The 12240-nt window shown below is 51.6% G+C and overlaps 1 pseudogene; it reads right to left on the reverse strand.

Moving 5' to 3' along the window:
• Positions 1–962: 962 nt before the first annotated feature.
• On the reverse strand, positions 963–9768 carry LOC143410671 (myelin protein zero-like protein 1; annotated as a pseudogene).
• Between the last annotated feature and the right edge of the window lie 2472 nt (positions 9769–12240).

Below are 12240 nucleotides of genomic sequence, written 5' to 3' on the forward strand. Positions count from 1 at the left end.
GCTTCCCTTGTGCCCTGGGAGACAGAGGCAAGTGCATTCTGCATGGCTGCTCTGCCCTGGAAGTGCACCCTCCTCCCACCCCAGCACTGGCCCTACTGCTGGAGGAAGAGCAGGTGTCAGGCACCCACCAGAGTGACCAGCTTCCCAGGAGACCAAGTCTTCCAGGAGCACACCCCATGCTGGGGGTGCCCATCCAGCCAGCCCTGCAGGACATCCCGCACCTGCAGCACTGCGTCTGTGACACGGCCCCTGTCCCCACGCGAACTCTTAGTAGCTTATGTGGGTTAGCTCTCCAGCTCAGGCAGGAAAGGCAAGGTCCTGCAATCAGACACACCGTGCTCAAAGGTGTCCTATGAGAAGTCACAAACAGAAACTTTTTTTCCTTTCTGGTAGATTTAAAAAATATATGTTTATTTTTTAGTTTTTAGGTGGACACAAAATCCTTATTTTATTTTTATGTGGTGCAGAGAATTAAACTCAGTGCCTCACACATGCTAGATGAGCACGCTACCACTGAGCCACATCCCCAGCCCTTGCTGGTATATGTTATTGTCAACTCTTACTGCCCCAGTTTGGAGTAGGGAGGGAAATTACTAAAAGGAGGAGCCCCACATCATCACACCAGGTTAGGACCGTTAGGACTTCCTGACCAGAGTTTTGTATGGACCCAATGAGAAAGAAGACTCTCATTAGGTTAATGCTAAGAAATTAAACTCAGGTAGGGCAAGTGAAGTCTGCAGCTTCAGAATCCCAAATGCAGAGTGGACCATCCCAAACAGTACAGTCCACCCTGTCCAAAAGGGACCTGCAGAACAGGGGCCAGCCTCCTGTCCACAGCCAGGAGAGGCACTGACTGGAGAAGGCCAGTTAGGGTGCAGAGGCAATGCAGGTCACTCTTCACAAGCTCTCTCCACATACTTGCAAACCCTGCCTTGTCTCTCTACCTCCTGAGTCAGAGTCTCTTACCCAGTGTAATCCCGCTTAGAGTTTCTCCTTCGGTACAGGGTCATGCTGACCCACAAACACAGCAGTGACTATGCCCACCACCACCCAGACCAGGAACAGCAGCAGACTCTCTGGAGAGAGATGACAGCAGTGAGGACTCTGCAGGGAGGAAGGCAGCTCCCTATGCAGATGGGCCCAGCCCACGAGCCAGGCACCACCTTCCCTGTCCACTCAGCTATCACCCAGATAGGCACTGGTACCCAACTGATGACACTCAAACGTTGGCTATAAAGAACCAACTACAGAACTGAGAACTTCTGATCCCTGGTCCTAAAACCAAAGCAAGACTGAGAGGTGGACTTTAGCATTCTACTCAAAGTAGACATGAATTTCCTGCTTATTCTCAAAAAAGGGGGGGGGGAATATTTGTACTGCTTTTAGAAATGTCAAATTTTTATTCCTAAAAGACATCAAAACAGCATTGATTTTATTGTTTCCCACTGTCCTCTACAACTAGCCACTATCAATTCAGGTTCTGTACAATCAACACTCAAAAGCCAATATCCCTAGGATCAGGTCCACAGGCTCCTGATGGGGGAATCAGTGACAGAGCTGGACAACGGGCAGTTCCCAGCAGCCAGGGCTGGGGGGTGGGCCACAGGTCCACAGACACAGGCAGCACAGCTGTCTGGCTAAAGCCCTCCCTCCAAACACAACTGAAAGGTCACTCTTGTTCCCAGTGGAGCCTGGGATAGAGGAAGGCCACCACTGTGGAGACGCTGAAGAGCCAAGTACCTTTCTCCACCATGTACAGCCTGATGTGCCCAGGCTGGACAATGATGTCCGGAGGGTTCTTGACGTCACAGATGTAGGTGCCATTGTGAATGAACTGCATGTTTTCTGTGTTGATGGATGCATCTTTCTTGTCCAGGTCTCCAGCCCAGCTGATTCTGTCCTTAAACGGGGGGTAGTTGCCCAGGTACACTTGTCTTTGGGAGTAGTGGAAGAACTGCATTTGGAGCAAGAGCACAGTGAGCCACACTCAGTGGCAGAACCCCTGGAGCCTGGATGGACCGCGGTGAGGCTCGGCAGTAGTGCTTGCCTGGCTTGCATGAGGCACTGGTTTGAGCCCCTTCACCACACATAAGACTCCACATGGAAGAAATGCCATGCCCACAACAGGTCTCAGACGTGGAACCCAAGCCAGAGGTGCCCGCCTCTGGAGGCTGAGCTCCAGCCCCATCCTCCAGCGTCCTCATGCTCTCCTCAGACCTGCTTTTAGCAGTGAACTTTCTCAAAGACCTTCAGACCCATCACCATGGGAAGGGGACAGTCTCAGTGCTCAGATCTAAGCCAAGCAGCTGTGCTGGGGGCCTGTGCTCTCATTCCTCCTGGACAAGTGACGTGGTGCTGGGGACAGTGACTTGGTAGATAACCCTACCCACCTCCTGACCTCATAAAAACCTCTATTCTGTGAGTGCCCATGTCCTGGCCTGGCATCAACAGTGTCCCTGTGCTTCAGACTTCTCACCTGATGGCCCACCACTTCATGGGTGGCTACCCTGCCCTCCGAGCTTGTCACCTGCTGTAAACTTCTGCCTACTCATCTCATCTCGACTGAGGCTGCTGTCTGAACTCGTGCTGAGCCTTCATTCCCCTTGCAAGTGTCAGGAGGGGGCTAGCAGAAGGCCTTGGGAAGTGCGGGCTCCACCTGCAGGACAGGCCCATGACATAATAAGGGGTCCAACCAAAAGAGCACGTGCTCCTGCCCCTCAGCCCTCTGCCATGGAGCTGGACGGCAAGAAGGCCCTTGCCATGTGCTGGGCCCTTGATCTTGGTCTGCCCAGCCTCCATCTATAGGAAATAAGCTTAGTTCCTTACACGTTATCCAGCACAAAATGGGCTCAGACTCACTCGACCCACCACTCTTGGAGCGGTCCTTGATCCCTGCCTTCTTCCCAGGTGACTCCCACCCTGCTGCCAGATCTGTTGTTCCCTGTCCTGTCTCCACATTTCCATAGCAACACCTGAGTCATGCTCATCAGAGTGGCCTCTCAACTGGTCGACTCCAGTCTGAGTGGAGGCTAATCTACCTTCTAGGCTAAATGAGGGTTGGGGCTGGGGCTCAGTGGGAGAGCACTTGCCCTGCAGGTGTGAGATCCTGGGTTCGATCTACAGCACCACCTAAAAATAAATAAGTAAATAACTAAAGGTATGGTACCCATCTACAACTAAAAAAACTAAAAATAAATATAAAATGGCTAAATGATCGCCAACAAGCAGAAATAAAATAACTGTTAGTATTGCTATTTATCCAATATATACCCTGCATTTAAGCTGACTCAAATACTCATCAGAAACTGTGAAGGGTCTGAGGTTTTAACCTACTTGCAAACTAACAAATTTCCTGGTGGGGCGTGAGAGGGCAGTTCCAGCAAAGATTTCCTTCCATGAAGAAGATTCGGAGATGAGCCTTATTACGTAGGATGCAGCAGGAAGCTTTGACCTGCTCCCCTTGCCTCCAAGACCCCAGGGATGGCCTAAAGGGGCCTGGGCAGATGCTGCACATGCAGACCCTGCATCACTGCCCAGGAACCCAAGACGGAGCCCAGATCTCTGTCTGTTGTCTGAGACAGGTCTTGCTGCGGTCCAGGCTGGTACTGAACTGGCCAAGTGATCCCCTCCCTAGCCTCCCCAGCAGCTGGGACTACAGGTGTGCCCCACCACACCCAACCTCAAGTCCAAATCTTCAATAGTGGGCAGAAGGCAAGCCCAGCTCTCACCCCAAAGTCACAGCGTCTTCACTACACTGGGCAGTAGGCAAATGTGTCCTCATTCCAGAGGGGAATAGCGTCGGTCTTTCAAAGCCAGTCACCTTACCAAGAAACTGCAGTACAAGGCATTGTGCTCTTCGCCCAGACATGCAGAAACAGGACGAATGCACACCTCCTCGACTGACACTCCCATGGCCACCCTGGAACTTTACCAGCAGAAACACAGCGACCTGCCCAAGGTCACAGGCCCTCCCGATGGAATTCAAGCCTAGCTTCGATGCCAAGGCTCATGCTTTTCCATTACTGAATGCCTCTCAGGAATGGTCATGTCTTGCCTGCTCAAAGCCCTTCACTCTCTTCTTTGCCAGGAAATAAACAAACTCTCAACCCAGGAAAGAAGCCCTTCCAGCAAGAAGTCTGCCTCCCTTCCCACAGCATCTCTATCCTTGCCTGGCATTTCTGGGCCAGCAGTGGTAGCAGCTCTGCAATGCTGCCCACGGCTGCCTTCTGCAGTGGGTTCTCGTGGCAGGTGTCCTGTATTGGACTGTGACCTTAGAAGACAGGGGACGAGATGTGCTTCTCTGCACTTCTTAGCACACAGCAGGAATCACGTTTGTGAACTGAACTGATGAAGATGACCTTGGTCAAACCAGTGAAAGACAGGAATAAAACAGTAAAAATTCAGAAGAAAAACCAGGCCTCATTTTCAACCAGTATTTAAAAAGTTCAAGCTGCAGGTTGTAAGACAGGTCTATCTCCTCTCAAAACACCTGTTTTTACTGTATTCAGCTGGGGCATCTGGAGGTAAGGACGGCACAAGGCTAGAGCTCAGGAGGAGGGAAACAGCATGAAGAGATGAGGTGGGAAGGGAGCGGGCCAGAGCTCCACACAGACTGCTCCAGAGAGTGCACGAGCCGAGGGGGAAGGAGAGGCAGGGAAGAGCAAGTGCACGTCAGATGCGGGGACCCAGGTCGACAGACCAGGAGAGCTGTCTGCGAGAAACACGGGAACCCAGGTCCACAGACCAGGAGAGCTGTCTGTGACAGATGTGGGAACCCAAGTCCGCAGACCAGGAAAGCCGTCCGAGGTGTGCTGGGCCCTAACAAGGGCTACCTGCTCCCTGACTAAATGCATCCTAATATTTTAGAAATAAAGAATCCTTTAATCAGTAACTGCATTCTGTAGTTAACTGTGAGTATAAATTGATTAGGTAAAAATGTGAACCAGAAACAGCACATTCTTATTTGTGTGTGTGGGGGGGTACTGAGAAATGAACCCAGGGCTGCTCTACCACTGAGCTCTAGTCCAGGCTTCAATATAGTTTGAGACAGGTCTTGCTAAGTTGCTGAGGCTGGATTTGAACTCATGATCCTCCTGCTTCAGCCTCCTAAGCTGCTGGGATGACAGGTGTGCAGCACCTCACCAGCTCCAGCAATGCTCTTAACATTACGCCTTGTATTATGCAGATCTTCTTCAACCCACACAACAGGGATAATTCCAACACTGGGGTACTGCTCGGTGGTTCCTTCCCCTTTCTCCTCCTCCGCCCCCCTCTCCTCTCTTTTGTAGCACTGTGTGTTGAACTCAGGAGCATTCAACCACTATGCTGCATGCCCAGCCCTTTTTATTTTATTTTGAGATAGGTCTCTCCAAACTGCTATAGCTGGCCTTGAACTTATGATCCTCCTGTGCAGCTCCTGAGTGGCAGGATGGCAATGTGGCTGGCCTGCTTTATTGTCTGTGGACTGAACAACTCCCTTTTCAGAGGACAGCAGAGGGAAGGCCTCACATGTTGGCTGCAGTCTTTTGAGAGAACACATGCATGGAGTCTTCCCTCCTGCGATGCTGATGGCTGCACCCCCTGCCCTGTCTAGAGCAGCTGAATGACTCTGTCCCTGGTCCTTGTGACCTCTACATGGAGTCTGCTCTCACCCTTATAGCTACCTGAGGGGAGGCTCCTTGCAGGCACCTCTAGGCCATGCCTTTTGCACTCTGTCCCACCCATAAGCACACCCACATGGCCCCATGAGGAAGCTGAATGAATCTGACACCCTGAATCTACCTCACCCTTCCCCACCTCCCACACAGGCCACTCAGAGGTCCTCCTCTTCTAAGTCCTGGAATCTGAAAATTAGGTTTAGGTTCCAGTACAGGGCAACAGCTTTCACCTGGGGGACAGAAGTCATAGCTTTGGCAATACCACATGCAAAAATTAAGCCAATTGGCCAGACATAATGGTGTTTTTCTTCCACTCGCTAGGATTATCTTGTATGTACTTGAAGTTTCCCCAGAGGAGACCCTGAGCAGCTCATGATCTATAGACAAGGGACTGGCAATCCTCTGTCCCTTCAGCAATGGCAGAGGGCACATTCTCAACACCAGAAGTTAAGTCCCGAGATCACAGACTTCGGCAACCCCAACAGCCAGCAGGCAGTCACTGCTGCCGGCCTTTCCATCCGAGCTCCAGGGGGAGGTGTGGGCACTTCTTGCTACATCAGGGCACAGCTGGGGGCATTGCCCAGTGAGATGGACCAGTGCCAGATCTTCCCTCTTCCTCTTCTCTGGAGCCCTAGGGCCATGGAGAGCTCCACCTTGCGATGGCACCCAAGCTCCTCTCACTCCATTGACGCAGGAACATGGGTCACATTCCCAGCATGTGGACTTTGTGATGTTCAAACCACGGTGCTTCTCTGGGTGTTCTTACTTAAGGATGGGCGATGGACTCTGTCCCTGCAAAGTGCTCACATGTGCTAAAATGTGTAGCACTGCTGAAGTAGGGGAAAAGTTCCAAGGACGTGCGACAAGACAACAGCAACACAACATGGTGCATGGGGGTGGTGCCTTGAGGGCCCGCTCCCCAGGGCCTCCTGACGACCTTCCCCCTCCAGTGTCCCACGTTGGGGCATTACCTCCACTTTACAGACCGCCAGCCCAGGTCTAATAAGCACCCACCCTGCACCCGCCCAGTTTCTAACTAACCACCACCCAGGCCATGCCTGTTTCGCCCTCAGCTGCCTCTCTAGGCATCCACAGGTGAGAGAAAAGCCGTGCTGGGACCTTTCCTGAAGACCCTACATGCCTGTTGCACGGTCAGATTGTGGGCTCAGGAGGAGGTGGGAGGGGAGCAAGTCGAATGCCTAAAACAGTTGAAATGGAAACCAGGCAAGTGTTCTTCAGGCACACCACAACCAGGGAATGCAGGAAAGAGGACTTCACAACAGGGCTTGACCGTGGAGGGGCATGGGAAGTAGGCGCCAGGAGCAGGACAGACGCTGCTCATGTTCTCCTGGAGTAGAGCCTGCAGCCTACAGCAGACCAGGACCACACTCATTTTGGAAAAGGACAGTCGAAGAATGGACTGTCCTCACAGGACAGCAGGACAGAAGCCTGTGGCAGGCCTGGTGGGGCAGAGGGCACTCCTACCGACACTGTGGTGTCATCCCCCTCGGGCTGGTAGCTCCAGGAGATGGACGTCAACCAGCCGGTCACGTTAGTGGACTTGAAGTTGCACGGCAGCTTCCCCTGTGTCCTGTTTGCCACAAAGATTTCTTTGGGTGTGTACACCTCCAAGGCCAACACACCAGCTGTCCCTGGAGAGAAGGAAAGCACAGGAATGAGGCTTGGTGTGACTACCACGCGCACACTCACCAGATGACACAGAAGACACAAGGAGGTCGGCAGACACAGGAACTCACTGCTGTCACACCACCCTGCATGCCCCTACGCCCAGCAATTCAGGAGGCCGGGGCAGGGCAAGCAAGCTCCATACACCCATGGAACCTATCTCAAAACTAAAACTAAAAAAGTAAAACAGGGGCTGGAATGTAGCTCAGTGGCAAAGCGTTTGCCTTGCATTCGCAAAAGCATGGGTTTGACCGCCAGTTCCAAAAAAAAAAAAAAAAGAATCCAACCAAAAAAATAAGAAGATTAAAAAAAAAAGCAAAACAGAACTATAAGTTTCTGGCAGGATATTCTAAAGATTTCCTACAGAGTAACTGCTGATGGTCTTAAGTTTTTAAAGGTTTTTTTTTTTTTTTAGGTACTCTCTTTTTTAAATTTTTTGACAGCAGAATGCTTTACAATTCCTATTACACATATAGAGCACAATTTTTCATCTCTGTGTAAGTTTTATCAGTTTTACTAAACCTAACATTTATGTTTTCAGAAACAACAGACATTTTAAAAGCAATTTTAGGTTTACAGATTAAATGGGAAGTGGAGAATTCTCACAAATGTCCCCACCGGCTTCCATTAGTCATGTTGTTCTCCGCTGGTCAGCAACCCCATCACAGAAATGCTGACTAAGGCCCACAGCTCACGTGAGGGCCACTCTGTGTGTACTCTTTGGGTACGATGACATGTGTCCACTGTCACAGTGCCACACACAGCATCTCTATAGCTGGGCCCTGGTTCACTGCCCCCAAGGCCCTGGTGACCTTTCTCGGCCTGTTTCTACCTTTGCCAGACACTCTACAGCTGGAACCAGCATGTAGCTTTTTCAGACGGCCCCTCCCAGCTGGCAAAGTTCACTTCCACTGCCACGTGAGAGCCGGCAGCTGCCCCCGTGGCCTGTCTGTGGCAAAGTGAGGCACATCCTACTCCTCTAAGCAGCTCTCAGATTTGCCCCAGGAACTTTCTTCACCTACATTTAAAGCATTGAACTATATGTTTTTAAGCTAAGAATTTTAGGGCCATATACGTTTCTTTCTAACCTTCACTTAGTTTGAGTCTGTTTTTTTGAGTGAAGATTCCCATTTTAGCAGCAATCCATAATAGTTTCTGCAGTGGCCTCTGATTTTAGATCCTGGGAACAGAGCTGTGTTCATGCAGCCAGCAATGGATGTTTTCGCTGCCATGTCCTGGGCTCAGCTAATGGAAAAGCTTTGGTGGGCAAAACACACCCTGGCGCACTGAGCTCGACTGCTCCTTGAGGCTCTTTAAAATTCTTAGCTTAAACTCACCCAGCCCTTCAAAATGAGATATTTTAAAACAAGCTGTTGGTAGTGAATATGTGCAGTGTTCTGATGATTCTTAAAACCTAACAGGCAGAAAAGGAGCGATACTGTTGCCAGGACTGATGGTCAGTTTCAGAATCTTACTGAGGCCTTAAGGATGATTCTGGCCAGAGAGAAGAGGGCACTCCCCCATTCCTCCCAACCATCTTCCGGATATTTATTCTCAGGACACAGTGGGCAATTTTGGCTATTCTTTTAAATAAACTGATAGCCACACTACATCAAGCAGATTTTTTTTTCTGCTAAAAGAGGGTGGATTACTATTATAGGAAACAATAGATTATTATTTGTGGTCCAAATCTCAAAACAACCCCTTCTTTCAGACCAGAAGCAAACAAAAGAAGTTCCTTGCTATTGTGGGTAGGCAGAAAAGCAGCCCTGGGCACTGGAGTTCAGAACCAAGAAGGAAGCCAGGAGAGCCGGTTAACCAGTTCATGCAGGAAGGGGCTAGTTAGGAGCCCTGACTCACTCTGCCCTGTTGACTAGTTGTCTCCACAGAGAGCCCTACAAGGAAAGCCAGGCTTTAAAGTACACAAACAAGTTTCCTAGGGATTCTTGAGCCAGATCAAGGCCTGGCTGCAGAGCTGTGGGCTCGAGGCCAAGCACCCACGTTTACAGTTAATGATTTTGAGCAGAAATACTATCCAATATGCCTAACCAGCTTTAGGCACTCTAGGCCCGACCTAGTTGCACCAAAGCTGGTTACTAGTTCGTGCCTTTCATTTGAACCATCCCATCACTCTGGCTAATGGGAACACGCAGCTCTTGGAGCCAGGACTGAGTCCAAATCTAGACAATCGGCTAGTTCCAGAAAGAGGAAGGGACTCCAACCAGTGAGCACATTTCCCTCATCCCCTGCTGACCATCGTCCTCCCCAGGGCGCTCTGGCTGCCCTGGCCATTAGCCCTGGCCATTAGTCAGCTCCTGGTTTCCGTATTTACCTTCCCTTTTCTGGTGATCTGGCTAAGACTGGGCCTACCCCTGCCAGTCACCCCAATGGCCACACCTAAACCCAGGTTTTTCTGGCTCGGCATTGCTGACAACTGGGCCAGATGGTGCTGTGTTGTAGGGGAATGTTTGGAGCACAGTCAAGTGTCGGGACTGAGTCCCGGTGCTCTAGACTCTGTGTCAGGGCCTGCATCCTCGCCAGTCCTCACAGTCAGGCTTTTTGACATCTCCTCCTGGCTTCCCAGTGCCCCTGCCACCTGGTTCACTGATCCTGCTGCCATGTCTGAAGCTAAAGCCCACCGTCCCCCAGCCACCCAGCACACGCTTCCCAAGTCCTCCTGTATGCACTGCTTCCCTGCCCAGCCTCCAAAGCACACAGCCACAGGGTGGCCTTCACCCTCCACAGGCGGTCGCTGACCTCCAGGAGACCCTGCCTTTCTCACTTGGTGTGGGGACAACCTGCAACTCCTGCATATCAAGTGTGCTTCAGCCACTCCCAACAGTCCTGCCTCTCATGAAAAGCTCCTAATGCGTCCAGCAGTCCGTCCACATGTCCAATCCACCCATCACTGCAGCCAGACCAGGGAGAGTGCCTGGATCCAGCTGGCCAGATTCAGCTGCCCACCAGCCTAATAAGAAAGCCAAGAATATAAAAAGGAAAAGCGAATTCACGCAGCTTGATCAAACCAGGAGAAGCAGCTAAATTTCTCTGCCTGTCCCAATAATTCGGTTCTGTCTCACTGCAACAAAAGCCAGTGACACCCACATGAAGATTCGCCAGGCTGTGCTGGCCAGAGAACATCAAGTTGAGATTCTCTGGCACCAGGCAGGCCAGAGGGTACTTTTCCCGTTCTCATTCTTAGCATGAGGCAATCTGGGATGCAGAAAAGCCCTTCCCAGCCCACTTTCCTCCAAATCTCCACCTCTGCCAGCTTCTTCTTCTTACTACTGACTGACTTCCTGTTTCCCTGAGAAACTGAACACCTGGAAGGGAACTTCTCACACCCCCAAGCCACCACTGCCCCCACAGCATCTGCCCACAGGTCCTGCCTTCCCGCCATAGGCAAGCGGGTGGTCTTTGTAGAGCCACCTGCAGCTTCTCTACCCTGCCACTCGAGGACACCCATCCGGCAATTCTCCCTCTTGCCCCTGACCTTTCCTTTGGCTGTAAAATCACCACTGCCAGCCATTTAAGTGCCACATTCACACTCAATCCCAGTTTTAAGGGCAAAGCTCAACCCTGCAGCTGTGGCCCTTTCGTCCTCTATTTACAAATCTTAAAAGAACTGTGTGCCTTGCTCACCGTGTCCAGTCTCCCATTTTCTCCTGAATGTGGATATTCAACCTTCACCTCCATGACCACATTGGCGACTACACTGGTGCTGTCCTTCTCAGGGGCTTCTGCGACCTCCAGGTGGTTAGATCAGGGGGTTCGTTCTCAGCTCGTCTTACAGACCTTCTTCTGGATCCCACTCCCCCTTGATTCTATTCCTATCCTATTGCCGCTCCTTCCCTGCTCTCCCTGACCTCTTCTGTCCCTGTCATTCCCTGAGCACTAGTCAACACTCCTCTGCTCGTTCACCCAGGCTCAGACTCTGAGCAGCTCCACATGCCAAGCACACGCTTCGCCCCTTACCAGCGTCACTTGGCTGCCTCAAACTCAGCTCCTGAGTCCCACCCCTCAATGTGCCTTCCCATCCTCTTCTCCCTCAGCACATGGCAACCAGCCTTCCAGGGGCTGGGACCCTTACCTGACTCCTGCTCACCACGGCCTCCAAAGCTGTGGGCAAAACAGATGATCTCTACTGAGACCCGTGACTAGAGCACGAAGCTCCCTGCCCCACCAAGTCGTGGTCTTGCTTGTAGACTGCTGCAGGGCCTTACTCACTGGGCACACTGGTGTCTTACCCACTGGGCATGGTGGTCCACAGGGCCAGAGGAATGATGTGAGAGACAGAAGTTAGATCCTGTCTCTGCTCAAGCTCTCCGTGGCTCCCACGTCGGGATGGGCTCAGTCCTTGCATTCTGTGGCCAAGTCTCGCAAACCTCTCAGACCTCATCTCCCACCATCTTACTCGGGCTCCAGCAACCACTTTGGTCACCTTGTGATGAAGGTGACCATTGACTAAGGTATCTCAGGACAGAGGATGCTGTGGATGGGGAGACTGGGAGCCCTGGGACACTGTGACACTATGGGGGACAAGGAAGAGAATGCCTCAGGTAGGGAGGGTTCAGTGGGAACGCTTGCTTCAAGGTGCACATGATTTTCATGCACCTCACTGTCTGCAGAATCCAAATGTCTTTTCCTGTCTCTCTTTGTGGTGCTCTGGCCACACAAAGCTGGTTTCCACCCATCCCGAGGCCAGGCCTGCCTCTAGGACCCTCTGCCTGCCTGACTGCTGAAGCCCCCAGCGGCCACCCCTTCACCTCAGTACTCAGCACTCCCTGTGCACACCATGGCTACCATCCACTGAAGCAAACTCCCTTTAATTACCAGCTCCACAGTTAACCCTAACTCCTGTGGGACCCCCATCTCCTGGCAGGAGCCTGACTCAGCC

The sequence above is a fragment of the Callospermophilus lateralis genome, chromosome 11 (genome assembly GCF_048772815.1).
Source record: "Callospermophilus lateralis isolate mCalLat2 chromosome 11, mCalLat2.hap1, whole genome shotgun sequence".
Taxonomy (NCBI): domain Eukaryota; kingdom Metazoa; phylum Chordata; class Mammalia; order Rodentia; family Sciuridae; genus Callospermophilus; species Callospermophilus lateralis.